The sequence below is a fragment of the Ambystoma mexicanum genome, unplaced genomic scaffold (genome assembly GCF_040938575.1).
Source record: "Ambystoma mexicanum isolate Mex_15411 unplaced genomic scaffold, UKY_AmexF1_1 Mex_scaf1, whole genome shotgun sequence".
NCBI classification, from domain to species: Eukaryota; Metazoa; Chordata; class Amphibia; order Caudata; family Ambystomatidae; genus Ambystoma; species Ambystoma mexicanum.
Genome location: NW_027182324.1, coordinates 5,059,698 through 5,086,070, shown reverse-complemented (window position 1 = coordinate 5,086,070; position 26,373 = coordinate 5,059,698). Strand labels below are relative to the sequence as shown.

The following is a 26,373-nucleotide window of genomic DNA, read 5'->3' as shown; positions in this document are numbered from 1 at the left end:
TTTAATCTGAGGGTCCAGGGTTCAAGTCAATGTTCAGGCGTATGTTTGCTTCTTTTACAAAACATTTAGCAGGAAATATGAATTGCTCATTCTAATATGTGCTATTTCTGATGGCATCGCAACCTTGGGCAATATGACTCTAAGGTAGTGGAGTCCAGAATTCTTGGATGCTTTGCCAACATTTCAAGCCTGACTGTACTTCTAAATAGCATGAAATAGCAATCTTTGTACAAAGTTTTAATATTGGGGAGACAGATTGGTCGAAAAAAAAGCAGACAGGCGCTGCTGAGATTCGAACTCAGGATCTCCTGTTTACTAGACAGGCGCTTTAACCAACTAAGCCACAGCACCTTTTTTGCATCTGGTCTCCTTTCCTTCCTCATGTAATCATTTAGAAGTGAAATCCACTTTTTTAAGACTGGGCTTCTGTTGCAATATAACTTTTCAAAATGTTTTCCAATTGACTGAAACTCCATTGCACAAAACGAGCATGTCATTAATCGTCGATTTAGCGTGGACTGCATTGCCCAGTGTGTGCATTGAGGAGCACATGTTCGTCTTTACTGGGGAGCAAGTTTGCACTCATGAATGTGGCAAAACATTCAAATCCGTAAGTGGGTGAACATTAAAGTCCTAGATGCTGCAAATCTCTATATCTGGATACGGAATGACTGAAAAAAGTTATGTCTCCAGTGTCAAAATGTGTGTAATGCACTAGTAATTCATTTACTTTATTGACCAGTGAGGTAGCCATGTATGGAGGTGCTGTAGAGTGAAAATCAAGTTTCAAATAGCAGTGATCCTTGTGTCTGGATAGCTCAGTCGGTAGAGCATCAGACTTTTAATCTGAGGGCCCAGGGTTCAAGTCCCTGTTCAGGCGTACCTGTGCTTCTTTTACAAAAAATTAAGCAGGAAATATGAATTGCTCATTCTAATATGTGCTATTTCTGATGGCATCGCAACCTTGGGCAATATGACTCTAAGGTAGTGGAGTCCAGAGTTCTTGGATGCTTTGCCAACATTTCAAGCCTGACTGTGCTTCTAAATAGCATGAAATAGCAATCTTTGTACAAAGTTTTAATATTTGGGAGACAGATTGGTCGAAAAAAAAAAGCAGAGAGGCGCTGCTGAGATTCGACCTCAGGACCTCCTGTTTACTAAACAGGCGCTTTAACCAACTAAGCCAAGCACCTTTTTTTGCATCTGGTCTCCTTTCCTTCCTCATGTAATCATTTAGAAGTGAAATCCACTTTTTTTAAGGCTGGGCTTCTGTTGCAATATAACTTTTCAAAATGTTTTCCAATTGACTGAAACTCCATTGCACAAAACGAGCATGTCATTAATCGTCGATTTAGAGCGGACTGCATTGCCCAGTGTGTGCATTGAGGAGCACATGTTCGTCTTTACTGGGGAGCAAGTTTGCACTCATGAATGTTGCAAAACATTCAAATCCGTAAGTGGGTGACCATTAAAGTCCTAGATGCTGCAAATCTCTATCTCTGGATACGGAATGACTGAAAAAAGTTATGTCTCCAGTGTCAAAAAGTGTGTAATGCAATAGTAATTAATTTCCTTTATTGACCAGTGAGGTAGCCATGTATGGAGGTGCTGTAGAGTGAAAATCAAGTTTCAAATAGGCAGTGATCCTTGTGCCTGGATAGCTCAGTCGGTAGAGCATCAGACTTTTAATCTGAGGGCCCAGGGTTCAAGTCCCTGTTCAGGCGTACCTGTGCTTCTTTTACAAAAAATTAAGCAGGAAATATGAATTGCTCATTCTAATATGTGCTATTTCTGATGGCATCGCAACCTTGGGCAATATGACTCTAAGGTAGTGGAGTCCAGAGTTCTTGGATGCTTTGCCAACATTTCAAGCCTTACTGTGCTACTAAATAGCATGAAATAGCAATCTTTGTACAAAGTTTTAATATTGGGTAGACAGATTGGTCGAAAAAAAAGCAGAAAGGTGCTGCTGAGATTCAAACTCAGGACCTCCTGTTTACTAGACAGGCGCTTTGACCAACTAAGCCACAGCACCTTTTTTGCATCTGGCCTCCTTTCCTTCAACATGTAATCATTTAGATGTGAAATCCACTTTTTTTAAGGCTGGGCTTCTGTTGCAATATAACTTTTCAAAATGTTTTCCAATTGACTGAAACTCCATTGCACAAAACGAGCATGTCATTAATTGTTGATTTAGAGTGGACTGCATTGCCCAGTGTGTGCATTGAGGAGCACATGTTCGTCTTTACTGGGGAGCAAGTTTGCACTCATGAATGTGGCAAAACATTCAAATCCGTAAGTGGGTGACCATTAAAGTCCTAGATGCTGCAAATCTCTATATCTGGATACGGAATGACTGAAAAAGTTATGTCTCCAGTGTCAAAATGTGTGTAATGCACTAGTAATTCATTTCCTTTATTGACCAGTGAGGTAGCCATGTATGGAGGTGCTGTAGAGTGAAAATCAAGTTTCAAATGGGCATTGATCCCTGTGCTTGGATAGCTCAGTTGGTAGAGCATCAGACTTTCAATCTGAGGGTCCAGGGTTCGGTGCTTCTTTTACAAAAAATTAAGCAGGAAATATGAATTGCTCATTCTAATATGTGCTATTTCTGATGGCATCGCAACCTTGGGCAATATGACTCTAAGGTAGTGGAGTCCAGAGTTCTTGGATGCTTTGCCAACATTTCAAGCCTGACTGTGCTTCTAAATAGCATGAAATAGCAATCTTTGTACAAAGTTTTAATATTGGGGAGACAGATTGGTCGAAAAAAAAGCAGACAGGTGCTGTTGAGATTCGAACTCAGGATCTCCTGTTTACTAGACAGGCGCTTTAACCAACTAAGCCACAGCACCTTTTTTGCATCTGGTCTCCTTTCCTTCCTCATGTAATCATTTAGAAGTGAAATCCACTTTTTTAAGGCTGGGCTTCTGTTGCAATATAACTTTTCAAAATGTTTTCCAATTGACTGAAACTCCATTGCACAAAACGAGCATGTCATCAATCGTCGATTTAGAGTGGACTGCATTGCCCAGTGTGTGCATTGAGGAGCACATGTTCGTCTTTACTGGGGAGCAAGTTTGCACTCATGAATGTGGCAAAACATTCAAATCCGTAAGTGGGTGAACATTAAAGTCCTAGATGCTGCAAATCTCTATATCTGGATACGGAATGACTGAAAAAAGTTATGTCTCCAGTGTCAAAATGTGTGTAATGCACTAGTAATTCATTTCCTCTATTGACCAGTGAGGTAGCCATGTATGGAGGTGCTGTAGAGTGAAAATCAAGTTTCAAATGGGCAGTGATCCCTGTGCCTGGATAGCTCAGTCAGTAGAGCATCAGACTTTTAATCTGAGGGTCCAGGGTTCAAGTCGCTGTTCAGGCGTATCTTTGCTTCTTTTACAAAAAATTTAGCAGGAAATATGAATTGCTCATTCTAATATGTGCTATTTCTGATGGCATCGCAACCTTGGGCAATATGACTCTAAGGTAGTGGAGTCCAGAGTTCTTGGATGCTTTGCCAACATTTCAAGCCTGACTGTGCTTCTAAATAGCATGAAATAGCAATCTTTGTACAAAGTTTTAATATTGGGGAGACAGATTGGTCGAAAAAAAAGCAGACAGGCGCTGCTGAGATTCGAACTCAGGATCTCCTGTTTACTAGACAGGCGCTTTAACCAACTAAGCTACAGCACCTTTTTTGCATCTGGTCTCCTTTCCTTCCTCATGTAATCATTTAGACGTGAAATCCACTTTTTTAAGGCTGGGCTTCTGTTGCAATATAACTTTTCAAAATGTTTTTCAATTGACTGAAACTCCATTGCACAAAATGAGCATGTCATTAATCGTCGATTTAGAGTGGACTGCATTGCCCAGTGTGTGCATTGAGGAGCACATGTTCGTCTTTACTGGGGAGCAAGTTTGCACTCATGAATGTGGCAAAACATTCAAATCCGTAAGTGGGTGAACATTAAAGTCCTAGATGCTGCAAATCTCTATATCTGGATACGGAATGACTGAAAAAAGTTATGTCTCCAGTGTCAAAATGTGTGTAATGCACTAGTAATTCATTTCCTTTATTGACCAGTGAGGTAGCCGTGTATGGAGGTGCTGTAGAGTGAAAATCAAGTTTCAAATGGGCAGTGATCCCTGTGCATGGATAGCTCAGTCGGTAGAGCATCAGACTTTTAATCTGAGGGTCCAGGGTTCAAGTCCCTGTTCAGGCGTACCTTTGCTTCTTTTACAAAAAATTAAGCAGGAAATATGAATTGCTCATTCTAATATGTGCTATTTCTGATGGCATCGCAACCTTGGGCAATATGACTCTAAGGTAGTGGAGTCCAGAGTTCTTGGATGCTTTGCCAACATTTCAAGCCTGACTGTGCTTCTAAATAGCATGAAATAGCAATCTTTGTACAAAGTTTTAATATTGGGGAGACAGATTGGTCGAAAAATAAGCAGACAGGCGCTGCTGAGATTCGAACTCAGGATCTCCTGTTTACTAGGCCAACTAAGCCACAGCATCTCTTTTGCATCTGATCTCCTTTCCTTCCTCATGTAATCATTTAGAAGTGAAATCCACTTTTTTAAGGCTGGGCTTCTGTTGCAATATAACTTTTCAAAATGTTTTCCAATTGACTGAAACTCCATTGCACAAAACGAGCATGTCATTAATCGTCGATTTAGAGCGGACTGCATTGCCCAGAGTGTGAATTGAGGAGCACATGTTCGTCTTTACTGGGGAGCAAGTTTACACTCATGAATGTGGCAAAACATTCAAATCCGTGAGTGGGTGACCATTAAAGTCCTAGATGCTGCAAATCTCTATATCTGGATATGGAATGACTGAAAAACGTCATGTCTCCAGTGTCGTAATGTGTGTAATGCACTAGTAATTCATTTCCCTTATTGACCAGTGAGGTAGCCATGTATGGAGGTGCTGTAGAGTGAAAATCAAGTTTCAAATGGTCAGTGATCCCTGTGCCTGGATAGCTCAGTGGTAGAGCATTAGACTTTTAATCTGAGGGTCCAGGGTTCAAGTCCCTGTTCAGGCGTACCTTTGCTTCTTTTACAAAAAATTAAGCAGGACATATGAATTGCTCATTCTAATGTGTGCTATTTCTGATGGCATCACAACCTTGGGCAATATGACTCTGAGGTAGTGGAGTCCAGAGTTCTTGTATACTTTGCCAACATTTCAAGCATGACTGTGCTTCTAAATAGCATGAAATAGCAATCTTTGTACAAAGTTTTAATATTGAGGAGACAGATTGGTTGAAAAAAAAAAAGCAGAGAGGCGCTGCTGAGATTCAAACTCAGGATCTCCTGTTTACTAGACAGGCGCTTTAACCAACTAAGCCACAGCACCTTTTTTGCGTCTGATCTCCTTTCCTTCCTCGTGTAATCATTTAGAAGTGAAATCCAGTTTTTTTAAGGCTGGGCTTCTGTTGCAATATAACTTTTCAAAATGTTTTCCAATTGACTGAAACTCCATTACACAAAACGAGCATGTCAGTAATCGACGATTTAGAGTGGACTGCATTGCCCAGTGTGTGCATTGAGGAGCACATGTACGTCTTTACTGGGAAGCAAGTTTGCACTCATGAATGTGGCAAAACATTCAAATCCGTGGGGTGGGTGACCATTAAAGTCCTACATGCTGCAAATCTCTATACCTGGATACGGAATGACTGAAAAAAGGTATGTCTCCAGTGTCAAAATGTGTGTAATGCACTAGTAATTCATGCCCTTTATTGACCAGTGATGTAGCCATGTATGGAGATGCTGTAGAGTGAAAATTAAGTTTCAGATAAACAGTGATCGCTGTTCCCGGTTAGCTCAGTCGGTAGAGCATCAGACTTTTAATCTGAGGGTCCAGGGTTCAAGTCCCTGTTCAGGCGTACCTTTGCTTCTTTTACAAAAAATTAAGCAGGAAATATGAATTGCTCATTCTAATATTTGCTATTTCTGATGGCATTGCAACCTTGGGCAATATGACTCTAAGGTAGTGGAGACCAGAGTTCTTGGATGCTTTGCCAACATTTCAAGCCTGACTGTGCTTCTAAATAGCATGAAATAGCAATCTTTGTACAAAGTTTTAATATTGGGGAGACAGATTGGTCGAAAAAAAAGCAGAGAGGCTCTGCTGAGATTCAAACTCAGGACCTCCTGTTTACTAGACAGGCGCTTTAACCAACTAAGCCACAGCACCTTTTTTGCATCTGGTCTCCTTTCCTTCCTCATGTAATCATTTAGAATTGAAATCCACTTTTTTTAAGGCTGTGCTTCTGTTGCAATATAACTTTTCAAAATGTTTTCCAATTGACTGAAACTCCATTGCACAAAACGAGCATGTCATTAATCGTCGATTTAGAGCGGACTGCATTGCCCAGTGTGTGCATTTAGGAGCACATGTTCGTCTTTACTGGGGAGCAAGTTTGCACTCATGAATGTTGCAAAACATTCAAATCCGTAAGTGGGTGACCATTAAAGTCCTAGATGCTGCAAATCTCTATATCTGGATACGGAATGACTGAAAAAAGTCATGTCTCCAGTGTCAAAAAGTGTGTAATGCACTAGTAATTAATTTCCTTTATTGACCAGTGAGGTAGCCATGTATGGAGGTGCTGTAGAGTGAAAATCAAGTTTCAAATAGACAGTGATCCTTGTGCCTGGATAGCTCAGTCGGTAGAGCATCAGACTTTTAATCTGAGGGCCCAGGGTTCAAGTTCCTGTTTGGGTGTACCTTTGCTTCTTTTACAAAAAATTAAGCAGGAAATATGAATTGCTCATTCTAATATGTGCTATTTCTGATGGCATCGCAACCTTGGGCAATATGACTCTAAGGTAGTGGAGTCCAGAGTTCTTGGATGCTTTGCCAACATTTCAAGCCTGACTGTGCTTCTAAATAGCATGAAATAGCTATCTTTGTACAAAGTTTTAATATTGGGGAGACAGATTGGTCGAAAAAAAAAAGCAGAGAGGCGCTGCTGAGATTCGACCTCAGGACCTCCTGTTTACTAAACAGGCGCTTTAACCAACTAAGCCAAGCACCTTTTTTTGCATCTGGTCTCCTATCCTTCCTCATGTAATCATTTAGAAGTGAAATCCACTTTTTTTAAGGCTGGGCTTCTGTTGCAATATAACTTTTCAAAATGTTTTCCAATTGACTGAAACTCCATTGCACAAAACGAGCATGTCATTAATCGTCGATTTAGAGCGGACTGCATTGCCCAGTGTGTGCATTGAGGAGCACATGTTCGTCTTTACTGGGGAGCAAGTTTGCACTCATGAATGTTGCAAAACATTCAAATCCGTAAGTGGGTGACCATTAAAGTCCTAGATGCTGCAAATCTCTATATCTGGATACGGAATGACTGAAAAAAGTTATGTCTCCAGTGTCAAAAAGTGTGTAATGCACTAGTAATTAATTTCCTTTATTGACCAGTGAGGTAGCCATGTATGGAGGTGCTGTAGAGTGAAAATCAAGTTTCAAATAGACAGTGATCCTTGTGCCTGGATAGCTCAGTCGGTAGAGCATCAGACTTTTAATCTGAGGGCCCAGGGTTCAAGTTCCTGTTTGGGTGTACCTTTGCTTCTTTTACAAAAAATTAAGCAGGAAATATGAATTGCTCATTCTAATATGTGCTATTTCTGATGGCATCGCAACCTTGGGCAATATGACTCTAAGGTAGTGGAGTCCAGAGTTCTTGGATGCTTTGCCAACATTTCAAGCCTGACTGTGCTTCTAAATAGCATGAAATAGCAATCTTTGTACAAAGTTTTAATATTGGGGAGACAGATTGGTCGAAAAAAAAAAGCAGAGAGGCGCTGCTGAGATTCGACCTCAGGACCTCCTGTTTACTAAACAGGCGCTTTGACCAACTAAGCCAAGCACCTTTTTTTGCATCTGGTCTCCTATCCTTCCTCATGTAATCATTTAGAAGTGAAATCCACTTTTTTTAAGGCTGGGCTTCTGTTGCAATATAACTTTTCAAAATGTTTTCCAATTGACTGAAACTCCATTGCACAAAACGAGCATGTCATTAATCGTCGATTTAGAGCGGACTGCATTGCCCAGTGTGTGCATTGAGGAGCACATGTTCGTCTTTACTGGGGAGCAAGTTTGCACTCATGAATGTTGCAAAACATTCAAATCCGTAAGTGGGTGACCATTAAAGTCCTAGATGCTGCAAATCTCTATATCTGGATACGGAATGACTGAAAAAAGTTATGTCTCCAGTGTCAAAAAGTGTGTAATACACTAGTAATTAATTTCCTTTATTGACCAGTGAGGTAGCCATGTATGGAGGTGCTGTAGAGTGAAAATCAAGTTTCAAATAGACAGTGATCCTTGTGCCTGGATAGCTCAGTCGGTAGAGCATCAGACTTTTAATCTGAGGGCCCAGGGTTCAAGTTCCTGTTTGGGTGTACCTTTGCTTCTTTTACAAAAAATTAAGCAGGAAATATGAATTGCTCATTCTAATATGTGCTATTTCTGATGGCATCGCAACCTTGGGCAATATGACTCTAAGGTAGTGGAGTCCAGAGTTCTTGGATGCTTTGCCAACATTTCAAGCCTGACTGTGCTTCTAAATAGCATGAAATAGCAATCTTTGTACAAAGTTTTAATATTGGGGAGACAGATTGGTTGAAAAAAAAGCAGAGAGGCGCTGTTGATATTCGAACTCAGGATCTCCTGTTTACTAGACAGGCGCTTTAACCAACTAAGCCACAGCTCCTTTTTTGCATCTGGTCTCCTTTCCTTCCTCATGTAATCATTTAGAAGTGAAATCCACTTTTTTAAGGCTGGGCTTCTGTTGCAATATAACTTTTCAAAATGTTTTCCAATTGACTGAAACTCCATTGCACAAAACGAGCATGTCATTAATCGTCGATTTAGAGCGGACTGCATTGCCCAGAGTGTGAATTGAGGAGCACATGTTCGTCTTTACTGGGGAGCAAGTTTACACTCATGAATGTGGCAAAACATTCAAATCCGTGAGTGGGTGACCATTAAAGTCCTAGATGCTGCAAATCTCTATATCTGGATATGGAATGACTGAAAAACATCATGTCTCCAGTGTCGTAATGTGTGTAATGCACTAGTAATTCATTTCCCTTATTGACCAGTGAGGTAGCCATGTATGGAGGTGCTGTAGAGTGAAAATCAAGTTTCAAATGGTCAGTGATCCCTGTGCCTGGATAGCTCAGTGGTAGAGCATCAGACTTTTAATCTGAGGGTCCAGGGTTCAAGTCCCTGTTCAGGCGTACCTTTGCTTCTTTTACAAAAAATTAAGCAGGAAATATGAATTGCTCATTCTAATATTTGCTATTTCTGATGGCATTGCAACCTTGGGCAATATGACTCTAAGGTAGTGGAGACCAGAGTTCTTGGATGCTTTGCCAACATTTCAAGCCTGACTGTGCTTCTAAATAGCATGAAATAGCAATCTTTGTACAAAGTTTTAATATTGGGGAGACAGATTGGTCGAAAAAAAAGCAGAGAGGCGCTGCTGAGATTCAAACTCAGGACCTCCTGTTTACTAGACAGGCGCTTTAACCAACTAAGCCACAGCACCTTTTTTGCATCTGGTCTCCTTTCCTTCCTCATGTAATCATTTAGAAGTGAAATCCACTTTTTTTAAGGCTGTGCTTCTGTTGCAATATAACTTTTCAAAATGTTTTCCAATTGACTGAAACTCCATTGCACAAAACGAGCATGTCATTAATCGTCGATTTAGAGCGGACTGCATTGCCCAGTGTGTGCATTGAGGAGCACATGTTCGTCTTTACTGGGGAGCAGGTTTGCACTCATGAATGTTGCAAAACATTCAAATCCGTAAGTGGGTGACCATTAAAGTCCTAGATGCTGCAAATCTCTATATCTGGATACGGAATGACTGAAAAAAGTTATGTCTCCAGTGTCAAAAAGTGTGTAATGCACTAGTAATTAATTTCCTTTATTGACCAGTGAGGTAGCCATGTATGGAGGTGCTTTAGAGTGAAAATCAAGTTTCAAATAGCAGTGATCCTTGTGTCTGGATAGCTCAGTCGGTAGAGCATCAGACTTTTAATCTGAGGGCCCAGGGTTCAAGTCCCTGTTCAGGCGTACCTGTGCTTCTTTTACAAAAAATTAAGCAGGACATATGAATTGCTCATTCTAATGTGTGCTATTTCTGATGGCATCACAACCTTGGGCAATATGACTCTGAGGTAGTGGAGTCCAGAGTTCTTGGATACTTTGCCAACATTTCAAGCATGACTGTGCTTCTAAATAGCATGAAATAGCAATCTTTGTACAAAGTTTTAATATTGAGGAGACAGATTGGTTGAAAAAAAAAAGCAGAGAGGCGCTGCTGAGATTCAAACTCAGGATCTCCTGTTTACTAGACAGGCGCTTTAACCAACTAAGCCACAGCACCTTTTTTTGCGTCTGATCTCCTTTCCTTCCTCGTGTAATCATTTAGAAGTGAAATCCACTTTTTTTAAGGCTGGGCTTCTGTTGCAATATAACTTTTCAAAATGTTTTCCAATTGACTGAAACTCCATTACACAAAACGAGCATGTCAGTAATCGACGATTTAGAGTGGACTGCATTGCCCAGTGTGTGCATTGAGGAGCACATGTACGTCTTTACTGGGAAGCAAGTTTGCACTCATGAATGTGGCAAAACATTCAAATCCGTGGGGTGGGTGACCATTAAAGTCCTACATGCTGCAAATCTCTATATCTGGATACGGAATGACTGAAAAAAGTTATGTCTCTAGTGTCAAAATGTGTGTAATGCACTAGTAATTCATTTCCTTTATTGACCAGTGAGGTAGCCATGTATGGTGGTGCTGTAGAGTGAAAATCAAGTTTGAAATAGGCAGAAATCCATGTGCCTGGATAGCTCAGTCGGTAGAGCATCAGACTTTTAATCTGAGGGTCCAGGGTTCAAGTCCCTGTTCGAGCGTACCTTTGCTTCTTTTACAAAAAATTAAGCAGGAAATATGAATTGCTCATTCTAATATGTGCTATTTCTGATGGCATCGCAACCTTGGGCAATATGACTCTAAGGTAGTGGAGTCCAGAGTTCTTTGATGCTTTACCAACATTTCAAGCCTGACTGTGCTTCTAAATAGCATGAAATAGCAATCTTTGTACAAAGTTTTAATATTGGGGAGACAGATTGGTCGAAAAAAAAGCAGAAAGGCGCTGCTGAGATTCAAACTCAGGACCTCCTGTTTACTAGACAGGCACTTTGACCAACTAAGCCACAGCACCTTTTTTGCATCTGGTCTCCTTTCCTTCCTCATGTAATCATTTAGATGTGAAATCCACTTTTTTAAGGCTGGGCTTCTGTTGCAATATAAATTTTCAAAATGTTTTCCAATTGACTGAAACTCCATTGCACAAAACGAGCATGTCATTAATCATTGATTTAGAGTGGACTGCATTGCCCAGTGTGTGCATTGAGGAGCACATGTTCGTCTTTACTGGGGAGCAAGTTTGCACTCATGAATGTGGCAAAACATTCAAATCCGTAAGTGGGTGAACATTAAAGTCCTAGATGCTGCAAATCTCTATATCTGGATACGGAATGACTGAAAAAAGTTATGTCTCCAGTGTCAAAATGTGTGTAATGCACTAGTAATTCATTTACTTTATTGACCAGTGAGGTAGCCATGTATGGAGGTGCTGTAGAGTGAAAATCAAGTTTCAAATAGCAGTGATCCTTGTGTCTGGATAGCTTAGTCGGTAGAGCATCAGACTTTTAATCTGAGGGCCCAGGGTTCAAGTCCCTGTTCAGGCGTACCTGTGCTTCTTTTACAAAAAATTAAGCAGGAAATATGAATTGCTCATTCTAATATGTGCTATTTCTGATGGCATCGCAACCTTGGGCAATATGACTCTAAGGTAGTGGAGTCCAGAGTTCTTGGATGCTTTGCCAACATTTCAAGCCTGACTGTGCTTCTAAATAGCATGAAATAGCAATCTTTGTACAAAGTTTTAATATTTGGGAGACAGATTGGTCGAAAAAAAAAAGCAGAGAGGCGCTGCTGAGATTCGACCTCAGGACCTCCTGTTTACTAAACAGGCGCTTTAACCAACTAAGCCAAGCACCTTTTTTTGCATCTGGTCTCCTTTCCTTCCTCATGTAATCATTTAGAAGTGAAATCCACTTTTTTTAAGGCTGGGCTTCTGTTGCAATATAACTTTTCAAAATGTTTTCCAATTGACTGAAACTCCATTGCACAAAACGAGCATGTCATTAATCGTCGATTTAGAGCGGACTGCATTGCCCAGTGTGTGCATTGAGGAGCACATGTTCGTCTTTACTGGGGAGCAAGTTTGCACTCATGAATGTTGCAAAACATTCAAATCCGTAAGTGGGTGACCATTAAAGTCCTAGATGCTGCAAATCTCTATCTCTGGATACGGAATGACTGAAAAAAGTTATGTCTCCAGTGTCAAAAAGTGTGTAATGCACTAGTAATTAATTTCCTTTATTGACCAGTGAGGTAGCCATGTATGGAGGTGCTGTAGAGTGAAAATCAAGTTTCAAATAGGCAGTGATCCTTGTGCCTGGATAGCTCAGTCGGTAGAGCATCAGACTTTTAATCTGAGGGCCCAGGGTTCAAGTCCCTGTTCAGGCGTACCTGTGCTTCTTTTACAAAAAATTAAGCAGGAAATATGAATTGCTCATTCTAATATGTGCTATTTCTGATGGCATCGCAACCTTGGGCAATATGACTCTAAGGTAGTGGAGTCCAGAGTTCTTGGATGCTTTGCCAACATTTCAAGCCTTACTGTGCTACTAAATAGCATGAAATAGCAATCTTTGTACAAAGTTTTAATATTGGGTAGACAGATTGGTCGAAAAAAAAGCAGAAAGGTGCTGCTGAGATTCAAACTCAGGACCTCCTGTTTACTAGACAGGCGCTTTGACCAACTAAGCCACAGCACCTTTTTTGCATCTGGCCTCCTTTCCTTCAACATGTAATCATTTAGATGTGAAATCCACTTTTTTTAAGGCTGGGCTTCTGTTGCAATATAACTTTTCAAAATGTTTTCCAATTGACTGAAACTCCATTGCACAAAACGAGCATGTCATTAATTGTTGATTTAGAGTGGACTGCATTGCCCAGTGTGTGCATTGAGGAGCACATGTTCGTCTTTACTGGGGAGCAAGTTTGCACTCATGAATGTGGCAAAACATTCAAATCCGTAAGTGGGTGACCATTAAAGTCCTAGATGCTGCAAATCTCTATATCTGGATACGGAATGACTGAAAAAGTTATGTCTCCAGTGTCAAAATGTGTGTAATGCACTAGTAATTCATTTCCTTTATTGACCAGTGAGGTAGCCATGTATGGAGGTGCTGTAGAGTGAAAATCAAGTTTCAAATGGGCATTGATCCCTGTGCTTGGATAGCTCAGTTGGTAGAGCATCAGACTTTCAATCTGAGGGTCCAGGGTTCGGTGCTTCTTTTACAAAAAATTAAGCAGGAAATATGAATTGCTCATTCTAATATGTGCTATTTCTGATGGCATCGCAACCTTGGGCAATATGACTCTAAGGTAGTGGAGTCCAGAGTTCTTGGATGCTTTGCCAACATTTCAAGCCTGACTGTGCTTCTAAATAGCATGAAATAGCAATCTTTGTACAAAGTTTTAATATTGGGGAGACAGATTGGTCGAAAAAAAAGCAGACAGGTGCTGTTGAGATTCGAACTCAGGATCTCCTGTTTACTAGACAGGCGCTTTAACCAACTAAGCCACAGCACCTTTTTTGCATCTGGTCTCCTTTCCTTCCTCATGTAATCATTTAGAAGTGAAATCCACTTTTTTAAGGCTGGGCTTCTGTTGCAATATAACTTTTCAAAATGTTTTCCAATTGACTGAAACTCCATTGCACAAAACGAGCATGTCATCAATCGTCGATTTAGAGTGGACTGCATTGCCCAGTGTGTGCATTGAGGAGCACATGTTCGTCTTTACTGGGGAGCAAGTTTGCACTCATGAATGTGGCAAAACATTCAAATCCGTAAGTGGGTGAACATTAAAGTCCTAGATGCTGCAAATCTCTATATCTGGATACGGAATGACTGAAAAAAGTTATGTCTCCAGTGTCAAAATGTGTGTAATGCACTAGTAATTCATTTCCTCTATTGACCAGTGAGGTAGCCATGTATGGAGGTGCTGTAGAGTGAAAATCAAGTTTCAAATGGGCAGTGATCCCTGTGCCTGGATAGCTCAGTCAGTAGAGCATCAGACTTTTAATCTGAGGGTCCAGGGTTCAAGTCCCTGTTCAGGCGTATCTTTGCTTCTTTTACAAAAAATTTAGCAGGAAATATGAATTGCTCATTCTAATATGTGCTATTTCTGATGGCATCGCAACCTTGGGCAATATGACTCTAAGGTAGTGGAGTCCAGAGTTCTTGGATGCTTTGCCAACATTTCAAGCCTGACTGTGCTTCTAAATAGCATGAAATAGCAATCTTTGTACAAAGTTTTAATATTGGGGAGACAGATTGGTCGAAAAAAAAGCAGACAGGCGCTGCTGAGATTCGAACTCAGGATCTCCTGTTTACTAGACAGGCGCTTTAACCAACTAAGCTACAGCACCTTTTTTGCATCTGGTCTCCTTTCCTTCCTCATGTAATCATTTAGACGTGAAATCCACTTTTTTAAGGCTGGGCTTCTGTTGCAATATAACTTTTCAAAATGTTTTTCAATTGACTGAAACTCCATTGCACAAAATGAGCATGTCATTAATCGTCGATTTAGAGTGGACTGCATTGCCCAGTGTGTGCATTGAGGAGCACATGTTCGTCTTTACTGGGGAGCAAGTTTGCACTCATGAATGTGGCAAAACATTCAAATCCGTAAGTGGGTGAACATTAAAGTCCTAGATGCTGCAAATCTCTATATCTGGATACGGAATGACTGAAAAAAGTTATGTCTCCAGTGTCAAAATGTGTGTAATGCACTAGTAATTCATTTCCTTTATTGACCAGTGAGGTAGCCGTGTGTGGAGGTGCTGTAGAGTGAAAATCAAGTTTCAAATGGGCAGTGATCCCTGTGCATGGATAGCTCAGTCGGTAGAGCATCAGACTTTTAATCTGAGGGTCCAGGGTTCAAGTCCCTGTTCAGGCGTACCTTTGCTTCTTTTACAAAAAATTAAGCAGGAAATATGAATTGCTCATTCTAATATGTGCTATTTCTGATGGCATCGCAACCTTGGGCAATATGACTCTAAGGTAGTGGAGTCCAGAGTTCTTGGATGCTTTGCCAACATTTCAAGCCTGACTGTGCTTCTAAATAGCATGAAATAGCAATCTTTGTACAAAGTTTTAATATTGGGGAGACAGATTGGTCGAAAAATAAGCAGACAGGCGCTGCTGAGATTCGAACTCAGGATCTCCTGTTTACTAGGCCAACTAAGCCACAGCATCTCTTTTGCATCTGATCTCCTTTCCTTCCTCATGTAATCATTTAGAAGTGAAATCCACTTTTTTTAAGGCTGGGCTTCTGTTGCAATATAACTTTACAAAATGTTTTCCAATTGACTGAAACTCCATTGCACAAAACGAGCATGTCATTAATCGTCAATTTAGAGCGGACTGCATTGCCCAGTGTGTGCATTGAGGAGCACATGTTCGTCTTTACTGGGGAGCAAGTTTGCACTCATGAATGTGGCAAAACATTAAAATCCGTAAGTGGGTGAACATTAAAGTCCTAGATGCTGCAAATCTCTATATCTGGATACGGAATGACTGAAAAAAGTTATGTCTCCAGTGTCAAGATGTGTGTAATGCACTAGTAATTCATTTCCTTTATTGACCAGTGAGGTAGCCATGTATGGAGGTGCTCTAGAGTGAAAATCAAGTTTCAAATGGGCAGTGATCCCTGTGCCTGGATAGCTCAGTCGGTAGAGCATCAGACTTTTAATCTGAGGGTCCAGGGTTCAAGTCCCTGTTCAGGCGTACCTTTGCTTCTTTTACAAAAAATTAACCAGGAAATATGAATTGCTCATTCTAATATGTGCTATTTCTGATGGCATCGCAACCTTGGGCAATATGACTCTAAGGTAGTGGAGTCCAGAGTTCTTGGATGCTTTGCCAACATTTCAAGCCTGACTGTGCTTCTAAATAGCATGAAATAGCAATCTTTGTACAAAGTTTTAATATTGGGGAGACAGATTGGTCGAAAAAAAAGCAGACAGGCGCTGCTGAGATTCGAACTCAGGATCTCCTGTTTACTAGACAGGCGCTTTAACCAACTAAGCCACAGCACCTTTTTTGCATCTGGTCTCCTTTCCTTCCTCATGTAATCATTTAGAAGTGAAATCCACTTTTTTTAAGGCTGGGCTTCTGTTGCAATATAACTTTTCAAAATGTTTTCCAATTGACTGAAACTCCATTGCACAAAACGAGCATGTCATTAATCGTCGATTTAGAGCGGACTGCATTGCCCAGTGTGTGAATTGAGGAGCACATGTTCGTCTTTCTGGGGAGCAAGTTTACACTCATGAATGTGGCAAAACATTCAAATCCGTGGGGTGGGTGACCATTAAAGTCCTACATGCTGCAAATCTCTATACCTGGATACGGAATGACTGAAAAAAGGTATGTCTCCAGTGTCAAAATGTGTGTAATGCACTAGTAATTCATTTCCTTTATTGACCAGTGAGGTAGCCATGTATGGTGGTGCTGTAGAGTGAAAATCAAGTTTGAAATAGGCAGAAATTCATGTGCCCGGATAGCTCAGTCGGTAGAGCATCAGACTTTTAATCTGAGGGTCCAGGGTTCAAGTCCCTGTTCAGGCGTACCTTTGCTTCTTTTACAAAAAATTAAGCAGGACATATGAATTGCTCATTCTAATGTGTGCTATTTCTGATGGCATCACAACCTTGGGCAATATGACTTTGAGGTAGTGGAGTCCAGAGTTCTTGGATACTTTGCCAACATTTCAAGCATGACTGTGCTTCTAAATAGCATGAAATAGCAATCTTTGTACAAAGTTTTAATATTGAGGAGACAGATTGGTTGAAAAAAAAAAGCAGAGAGGCGCTGCTGAGATTCAAACACAGGATCTCCTGTTTACTAGACAGGCGCTTTAACCAACTAAGCCACAGCACCTTTTTTGCGCCTGATCTCCTTTCCTTCCTCGTGTAATCATTTAGAAGTGAAATCCACTTTTTTTAAGGCTGGGCTTCTGTTGCAATATAACTTTTCAAAATGTTTTCCAATTGACTGAAACTCCATTACACAAAACGAGCATGTCAGTAATCGACGATTTAGAGTGGACTGCATTGCCCAGTGTGTGCATTGAGGAGCACATGTACGTCTTTACTGGGAAGCAAGTTTGCACTCATGAATGTGGCAAAACATTCAAATCCGTGGGGTGGGTGACCATTAAAGTCCTACATGCTGCAAATCTCTATACCTGGATACGGAATGACTGAAAAAAGTTATGTCTCCAGTGTCAAAATGTGTGTAATGCACTAGTAATTCATTTCCTTTATTGACCAGTGAGGTAGCCATGTATGGAGGTGCTGTAGAGTGAAAATCAAGTTTCAAATGGCAGTGATCCATGTGCCTGGATAGCTCAGTCGGTAGAGCCTCAGACTTTTAATCTGAGGGTCCAGGGTTCAAGTCCCTGTTCAGGCGTACCTTTGCTTCTTTTACAAAAAATTAAGCAGGAAATATGAATTGCTCATTCTAATATTTGCTATTTCTGATGGCATCGCAACCTTGGGCAATATGACTCTAAGGTAGTGGAGTCCAGAGTTCTTGGATGCTTTGCCAACATTTCAAGCCTTACTGTGCTTCTAAATAGCATGAAATAGCAATCTCTGTACAAAGTTTTAATATTGGGGACACAGATTGGTCAAAAAAAAGCAGAGTGGTGCTGCTGAGATTCAAACTCAGGACCTCCTGTTTACTAGACAGGCGCTTTAACCAACTAAGCCACAGCACCTTTTTTGCATCTGGTCTCCTTTCCTTCCTCATGTAATCATTTAGAAGTGAAATCCACTTTTTTTAAGGCTGTGCTTCTGTTGCAATATAACTTTTCAAAATGTTTTCCAATTGACTGAAACTCCATTGCACAAAACGAGCATGTCATTAATCGTCGATTTAGAGCGGACTGCATTGCCCAGTGTGTGCATTTAGGAGCACATGTTCGTCTTTACTGGGGAGCAAGTTTGCACTCATGAATGTTGCAAAACATTCAAATCCGTAAGTGGGTGACCATTAAAGTCCTAGATGCTGCAAATCTCTATATCTGGATACGGAATGACTGAAAAAAGTTATGTCTCCAGTGTCAAAAAGTGTGTAATGCACTAGTAATTCATTTCCTTTATTGACCAGTGAGGTAGCCATGTATGGAGGTGCTGTAGAGTGAAAATCAAGTTTCAAATAGGCAGTGATCCCTGTGCCTGGATAGCTCAGTCGGTAGAGCCTCAGACTTTTAATCTGAGGGTCCAGGGTTCAAGTCCCTGTTCAGGCGTACCTGTGCTTCTTTTACAAAAAATTAAGCAGGAAATATGAATTGCTCATTCTAATATGTGCTATTTCTGATGGCATCGCAACCTTGGGCAATATGACTCTAAGGTAGTGGAGTCCAGAGTTCTTGGATGCTTTGCCAACATTTCAAGCCTGACTGTGCTTCTAAATAGCATTAAATAGCAATCTTTTTACAAAGTTTTAATATTGGGGAGACAGATTGGTCGAAAAAAAAGCAGAGAGGCGCTGCTGAGATTCGAGCTCAGGATCTCCTTTTTACTAGACAGGCACTTTAACCAACTAAGCCACAGCACCTTTTTAGCAAGTGGTCTCCTTTCCTTCCTCATGTAATCATTTAGAAGTGAAATCCACTTTTTTTAAGGCTGGGCTTCTGTTGCAATATAACTTTTCAAAATGTTTTCCAATTGACTGAAACTCCATTGCACAAAACGAGCATGTCATTAATCGTCGATTTAGACCGGACTGCATTGCCCAGTGTGTGCATTGAGGAGCACATGTTCGTCTTTACTGGGGAGCAGGTTTGCACTCATGAATGTGGCAAAACATTCAAGTCCGTAAGTGGGTGACCATTAAAGTCCTAGATGCTGCAAATCTCTATATCTGGATAAGGAATGACTGAAAAAAGTTATGTCTCCAGTGTCAAAATGTGTGTAATGCACTAGTAATTCATTTCCTTTATTGACCAGTGAGGTAGCCATGTATGGAGGTGCTGTAGAGTGAAAATCAAGTTTCAAATAGTCAGTGATCCATGTGCTTGGATAGCTCAGTCGGTAGAGCATCAGACTTTTAATCTGAGGGTCCAGGGTTCACGTCCCTGTTCAGGCGTACCTTTGCTTCTTTTACAAAAAATTAAGCAGGAAATACGAATTGCTCATTCTAATATGTGCTATTTCTGATGGCATCGCAACCTTGGGCAATATGACTCTAAGGTAGTGGAGTCCAGAGTTCTTGGATGCTTTGCCAACATTTCAAGCCTGACTGTGCTTCTAAATAGCATGAAATAGAAATCTTTGTACAAAGTTTTAATATTGGGGAGACAGATTGGTCGAAAAAAAAGCAGAGAGGCGCTGCTGAGATTCAAACTCAGGATCTCTTGTTTACTAGACAGGCTCTTTAACCAACTAAGCCACAGCACCTTTTTTGCATCTGGTCTCCTTTCCTTCCTCGTGTAATCATTTAGAAGTGAAATCCACTTTTTTTAAGGCTGTGCTTCTGTTGCAATATAACTTTTCAAAATGTTTTCCAATTGACTGAAACTCCATTGCACAAAACGAGCATGTCATTAATCGTCGATTTAGAGCGGGCTGCATTGCCCAGTGTGTGCATTTAGGAGCACATGTTCGTCTTTACTGGGGAGCAAGTTTGCACTCATGAATGTTGCAAAACATTCAAATCCGTAAGTGGGTGACCATTAAAGTCCTAGATGCTGCAAATCTCTATATCTGGATACGGAATGACTGAAAAAAGTTATGTCTCCAGTGTCAAAAAGTGTGTAATGCACTAGTAATTCATTTCCTTTATTGACCAGTGAGGTTGCCATGTATGGAGGTGCTGTAGAGTGAAAATCAAGTTTCAAATAGGAAGTGATCCCTGTGCCTGGATAGCTCAGTCGGTAGAGCCTCAGACTTTTAATCTGAGGGTCCAGGGTTCAAGTCCCTGTTCAGGCGTACCTGTGCTTCTTTTACAAAAAATTAAGCAGGAAATATGAATTGCTCATTCTAATATGTGCTATTTCTGATGGCATCGCAACCTTGGGCAATATGACTCTAAGGTAGTGGAGTCCAGAGTTCTTGGATGCTTTGCCAACATTTCAAGCCTGACTGTGCTTCTAAATAGCATGAAATAGCAATCTTTGTACAAAGTTTTAATATTGGGGAGACAGATTGGTCGAAAAAAAAAAGCAGAGAGGCGCTGCTGAGATTCGACCTCAGGACCTCCTGTTTACTAAACAGGCGCTTTAACCAACTAAGCCAAGCACCTTTTTTTGCATCTGGTCTCCTATCCTTCCTCATGTAATCATTTAGAAGTGAAATCCACTTTTTTTAAGGCTGGGCTTCTGTTGCAATATAACTTTTCAAAATGTTTTCCAATTGACTGAAACTCCATTGCACAAAACGAGCATGTCATTAATCGTCGATTTAGAGCGGACTGCATTGCCCAGTGTGTGCATTGAGGAGCACATGTTCGTCTTTACTGGGGAGCAAGTTTGCACTCATGAATGTTGCAAAACATTCAAATCCGTAAGTGGGTGACCATTAAAGTCCTAGATGCTGCAAATCTCTATATCTGGATACGGAATGACTGAAAAAAGTTATGTCTCCAGTGTCAAAAAGTGTGTAATGCACTAGTAATTAATTTCCTTTATTGACCAGTGAGGTAGCCATGTATGGAGGTGCTGTAGAGTGAAAATCAAGTTTCAAATAGTCAGTGATCCTTGTGCCTGGATAGCTCAGTCGGTAGAGCATCAGACTTTTAATCTGAGGGCCCAGGGTTCAAGTTCCTGTTTGGGTGTACCTTTGCTTCTTTTACAAAAAATTAAGCAGGAAATATGAATTGCTCATTCTAATATGTGCTATTTCTGATGGCATCGCAACCTTGGGCAATATGACTCTAAGGTAGTGGAGTCCAGAGTTCTTGGATGCTTTGCCAACATTTCAAGCCTGACTGTGCTTCTAAATAGCATGAAATAGCAATCTTTGTACAAAGTTTTAATATTGGGGAGACAGATTGGTCGAAAAAAAAAAGCAGAGAGGCGCTGCTGAGATTCGACCTCAGGACCTCCTGTTTACTAAACAGGCGCTTTAACCAACTAAGCCAAGCACCTTTTTTTGCATCTGGTCTCCTATCCTTCCTCATGTAATCATTTAGAAGTGAAATCCACTTTTTTTAAGGCTGGGCTTCTGTTGCAATATAACTTTTCAAAATGTTTTCCAATTGACTGAAACTCCATTGCACAAAACGAGCATGTCATTAATCGTCGATTTAGAGCGGACTGCATTGCCCAGTGTGTGCATTGAGGAGCACATGTTCGTCTTTACTGGGGAGCAAGTTTGCACTCATGAATGTTGCAAACATTCAAATCCGTAAGTGGGTGACCATTAAAGTCCTAGATGCTGCAAATCTCTATATCTGGATACGGAATGACTGAAAAAAGTTATGTCTCCAGTGTCAAAAAGTGTGTAATGCACTAGTAATTAATTTCCTTTATTGACCAGTGAGGTAGCCATGTATGGAGGTGCTGTAGAGTGAAAATCAAGTTTCAAATAGACAGTGATCCTTGTGCCTGGATAGCTCAGTCGGTAGAGCATCAGACTTTTAATCTGAGGGCCCAGGGTTCAAGTTCCTGTTTGGGTGTACCTTTGCTTCTTTTACAAAAAATTAAGCAGGAAATATGAATTGCTCATTCTAATATGTGCTATTTCTGATGGCATCGCAACCTTGGGCAATATGACTCTAAGGTAGTGGAGTCCAGAGTTCTTGGATGCTTTGCCAACATTTCAAGCCTGACTGTGCTTCTAAATAGCATGAAATAGCAATCTTTGTACAAAGTTTTAATATTGGGGAGACAGATTGGTTGAAAAAAAAGCAGAGAGGCGCTGTTGATATTCGAACTCAGGATCTCCTGTTTACTAGACATGCGCTTTAACCAACTAAGCCACAGCTCCTTTTTTGCATCTGGTCTCCTTTCCTTCCTCATGTAATCATTTAGAAGTGAAATCCACTTTTTTAAGGCTGGGCTTCTGTTGCAATATAACTTTTCAAAATGTTTTCCAATTGACTGAAACTCCATTGCACAAAACGAGCATGTCATTAATCGTCGATTTAGAGCGGACTGCATTGCCCAGAGTGTGAATTGAGGAGCACATGTTCGTCTTTACTGGGGAGCAAGTTTACACTCATGAATGTGGCAAAACATTCAAATCCGTGAGTGGGTGACCATTAAAGTCCTAGATGCTGCAAATCTCTATATCTGGATATGGAATGACTGAAAAACGTCATGTCTCCAGTGTCGTAATGTGTGTAATGCACTAGTAATTCATTTCCCTTATTGACCAGTGAGGTAGCCATGTATGGAGGTGCTGTAGAGTGAAAATCAAGTTTCAAATGGTCAGTGATCCCTGTGCCTGGATAGCTCAGTGGTAGAGCATTAGACTTTTAATCTGAGGGTCCAGGGTTCAAGTCCCTGTTCAGGCGTACCTTTGCTTCTTTTACAAAAAATTAAGCAGGACATATGAATTGCTCATTCTAATGTGTGCTATTTCTGATGGCATCACAACCTTGGGCAATATGACTCTGAGGTAGTGGAGTCCAGAGTTCTTGTATACTTTGCCAACATTTCAAGCATGACTGTGCTTCTAAATATCATGAAATAGCAATCTTTGTACAAAGTTTTAATATTGAGGAGACAGATTGGTTGAAAAAAAAAAAGCAGAGAGGCGCTGCTGAGATTCAAACTCAGGATCTCCTGTTTACTAGACAGGCGCTTTAACCAACTAAGCCACAGCACCTTTTTTGCGTCTGATCTCCTTTCCTTCCTCGTGTAATCATTTAGAAGTGAAATCCAGTTTTTTTAAGGCTGGGCTTCTGTTGCAATATAACTTTTCAAAATGTTTTCCAATTGACTGAAACTCCATTACACAAAACGAGCATGTCAGTAATCGACGATTTAGAGTGGACTGCATTGCCCAGTGTGTGCATTGAGGAGCACATGTACGTCTTTACTGGGAAGCAAGTTTGCACTCATGAATGTGGCAAAACATTCAAATCCGTGGGGTGGGTGACCATTAAAGTCCTACATGCTGCAAATCTCTATACCTGGATACGGAATGACTGAAAAAAGGTATGTCTCCAGTGTCAAAATGTGTGTAATGCACTAGTAATTCATGCCCTTTATTGACCAGTGATGTAGCCATGTATGGAGATGCTGTAGAGTGAAAATTAAGTTTCAGATAAACAGTGATCGCTGTTCCCGGTTAGCTCAGTCGGTAGAGCATCAGACTTTTAATCTGAGGGTCCAGGGTTCAAGTCCCTGTTCAGGCGTACCTTTGCTTCTTTTACAAAAAATTAAGCAGGAAATATGAATTGCTCATTCTAATATTTGCTATTTCTGATGGCATTGCAACCTTGGGCAATATCACTCTAAGGTAGTGGAGACCAGAGTTCTTGGATGCTTTGCCAACATTTCAAGCCTGACTGTGCTTCTAAATAGCATGAAATAGCAATCTTTGTACAAAGTTTTAATATTGGGGAGACAGATTGGTCGAAAAAAAAGCAGAGAGGCTCTGCTGAGATTCAAACTCAGGACCTCCTGTTTACTAGACAGGCGCTTTAACCAACTAAGCCACAGCACCTTTTTTGCATCTGGTCTCCTTTCCTTCCTCATGTAATCATTTAGAATTGAAATCCACTTTTTTTAAGGCTGTGCTTCTGTTGCAATATAACTTTTCAAAATGTTTTCCAATTGACTGAAACTCCATTGCACAAAACGAGCATGTCATTAATCGTCGATTTAGAGCGGACTGCATTGCCCAGTGTGTGCATTTAGGAGCACATGTTCGTCTTTACTGGGGAGCAAGTTTGCACTCATGAATGTTGCAAAACATTCAAATCCGTAAGTGGGTGACCATTAAAGTCCTAGATGCTGCAAATCTCTATATCTGGATACGGAATGACTGAAAAAAGTCATGTCTCCAGTGTCAAAAAGTGTGTAATGCACTAGTAATTAATTTCCTTTATTGACCAGTGAGGTAGCCATGTATGGAGGTGCTGTAGAGTGAAAATCAAGTTTCAAATAGACAGTGATCCTTGTGCCTGGATAGCTCAGTCGGTAGAGCATCAGACTTTTAATCTGAGGGCCCAGGGTTCAAGTTCCTGTTTGGGTGTACCTTTGCTTCTTTTACAAAAAATTAAGCAGGAAATATGAATTGCTCATTCTAATATGTGCTATTTCTGATGGCATCGCAACCTTGGGCAATATGACTCTAAGGTAGTGGAGTCCAGAGTTCTTGGATGCTTTGCCAACATTTCAAGCCTGACTGTGCTTCTAAATAGCATGAAATAGCTATCTTTGTACAAAGTTTTAATATTGGGGAGACAGATTGGTCGAAAAAAAAAAGCAGAGAGGCGCTGCTGAGATTCGACCTCAGGACCTCCTGTTTACTAAACAGGCGCTTTAACCAACTAAGCCAAGCACCTTTTTTTGCATCTGGTCTCCTATCCTTCCTCATGTAATCATTTAGAAGTGAAATCCACTTTTTTTAAGGCTGGGCTTCTGTTGCAATATAACTTTTCAAAATGTTTTCCAATTGACTGAAACTCCATTGCACAAAACGAGCATGTCATTAATCGTCGATTTAGAGCGGACTGCATTGCCCAGTGTGTGCATTGAGGAGCACATGTTCGTCTTTACTGGGGAGCAAGTTTGCACTCATGAATGTTGCAAAACATTCAAATCCGTAAGTGGGTGACCATTAAAGTCCTAGATGCTGCAAATCTCTATATCTGGATACGGAATGACTGAAAAAAGTTATGTCTCCAGTGTCAAAAAGTGTGTAATGCACTAGTAATTAATTTCCTTTATTGACCAGTGAGGTAGCCATGTATGGAGGTGCTGTAGAGTGAAAATCAAGTTTCAAATAGACAGTGATCCTTGTGCCTGGATAGCTCAGTCGGTAGAGCATCAGACTTTTAATCTGAGGGCCCAGGGTTCAAGTTCCTGTTTGGGTGTACCTTTGCTTCTTTTACAAAAAATTAAGCAGGAAATATGAATTGCTCATTCTAATATGTGCTATTTCTGATGGCATCGCAACCTTGGGCAATATGACTCTAAGGTAGTGGAGTCCAGAGTTCTTGGATGCTTTGCCAACATTTCAAGCCTGACTGTGCTTCTAAATAGCATGAAATAGCAATCTTTGTACAAAGTTTTAATATTGGGGAGACAGATTGGTCGAAAAAAAAAAGCAGAGAGGCGCTGCTGAGATTCGACCTCAGGACCTCCTGTTTACTAAACAGGCGCTTTAACCAACTAAGCCAAGCACCTTTTTTTGCATCTGGTCTCCTATCCTTCCTCATGTAATCATTTAGAAGTGAAATCCACTTTTTTTAAGGCTGGGCTTCTGTTGCAATATAACTTTTCAAAATGTTTTCCAATTGACTGAAACTCCATTGCACAAAACGAGCATGTCATTAATCGTCGATTTAGAGCGGACTGCATTGCCCAGTGTGTGCATTGAGGAGCACATGTTCGTCTTTACTGGGGAGCAAGTTTGCACTCATGAATGTTGCAAAACATTCAAATCCGTAAGTGGGTGACCATTAAAGTCCTAGATGCTGCAAATCTCTATATCTGGATACGGAATGACTGAAAAAAGTTATGTCTCCAGTGTCAAAAAGTGTGTAATGCACTAGTAATTAATTTCCTTTATTGACCAGTGAGGTAGCCATGTATGGAGGTGCTGTAGAGTGAAAATCAAGTTTCAAATAGACAGTGATCCTTGTGCCTGGATAGCTCAGTCGGTAGAGCATCAGACTTTTAATCTGAGGGCCCAGGGTTCAAGTTCCTGTTTGGGTGTACCTTTGCTTCTTTTACAAAAAATTAAGCAGGAAATATGAATTGCTCATTCTAATATGTGCTATTTCTGATGGCATCGCAACCTTGGGCAATATGACTCTAAGGTAGTGGAGTCCAGAGTTCTTGGATGCTTTGCCAACATTTCAAGCCTGACTGTGCTTCTAAATAGCATGAAATAGCAATCTTTGTACAAAGTTTTAATATTGGGGAGACAGATTGGTTGAAAAAAAAGCAGAGAGGCGCTGTTGATATTCGAACTCAGGATCTCCTGTTTATTAGACAGGCG

At 40.7% G+C, this 26,373-nt stretch overlaps 6 non-coding genes across 6 annotated transcripts; 1 reads left to right on the top strand and 5 right to left on the bottom strand.

The window, feature by feature from the left end:
* Positions 1 to 277: 277 nt before the first annotated feature.
* Positions 278 to 351, bottom strand: TRNAT-AGU (transfer RNA threonine (anticodon AGU)). Its single transcript has one exon. It is a non-coding gene; the product is annotated as a tRNA-Thr (tRNA).
* A 1,610-nt stretch (positions 352 to 1,961) lies between these two features.
* TRNAT-AGU (transfer RNA threonine (anticodon AGU)) lies at positions 1,962 to 2,035 on the bottom strand. The gene has a single exon. It is a non-coding gene; the product is annotated as a tRNA-Thr (tRNA).
* Positions 2,036 to 9,198: 7,163 nt separating this feature from the next.
* On the top strand, positions 9,199 to 9,270 carry TRNAK-UUU (transfer RNA lysine (anticodon UUU)). Its single transcript has one exon. It is a non-coding gene; the product is annotated as a tRNA-Lys (tRNA).
* Positions 9,271 to 12,878: 3,608 nt separating this feature from the next.
* On the bottom strand, positions 12,879 to 12,952 carry TRNAT-AGU (transfer RNA threonine (anticodon AGU)). The gene has a single exon. It is a non-coding gene; the product is annotated as a tRNA-Thr (tRNA).
* Positions 12,953 to 16,210: 3,258 nt separating this feature from the next.
* On the bottom strand, positions 16,211 to 16,284 carry TRNAT-AGU (transfer RNA threonine (anticodon AGU)). Its single transcript has one exon. It is a non-coding gene; the product is annotated as a tRNA-Thr (tRNA).
* Positions 16,285 to 17,895: 1,611 nt separating this feature from the next.
* On the bottom strand, positions 17,896 to 17,969 carry TRNAT-AGU (transfer RNA threonine (anticodon AGU)). Its single transcript has one exon. It is a non-coding gene; the product is annotated as a tRNA-Thr (tRNA).
* Positions 17,970 to 26,373: the final 8,404 nt, after the last annotated feature.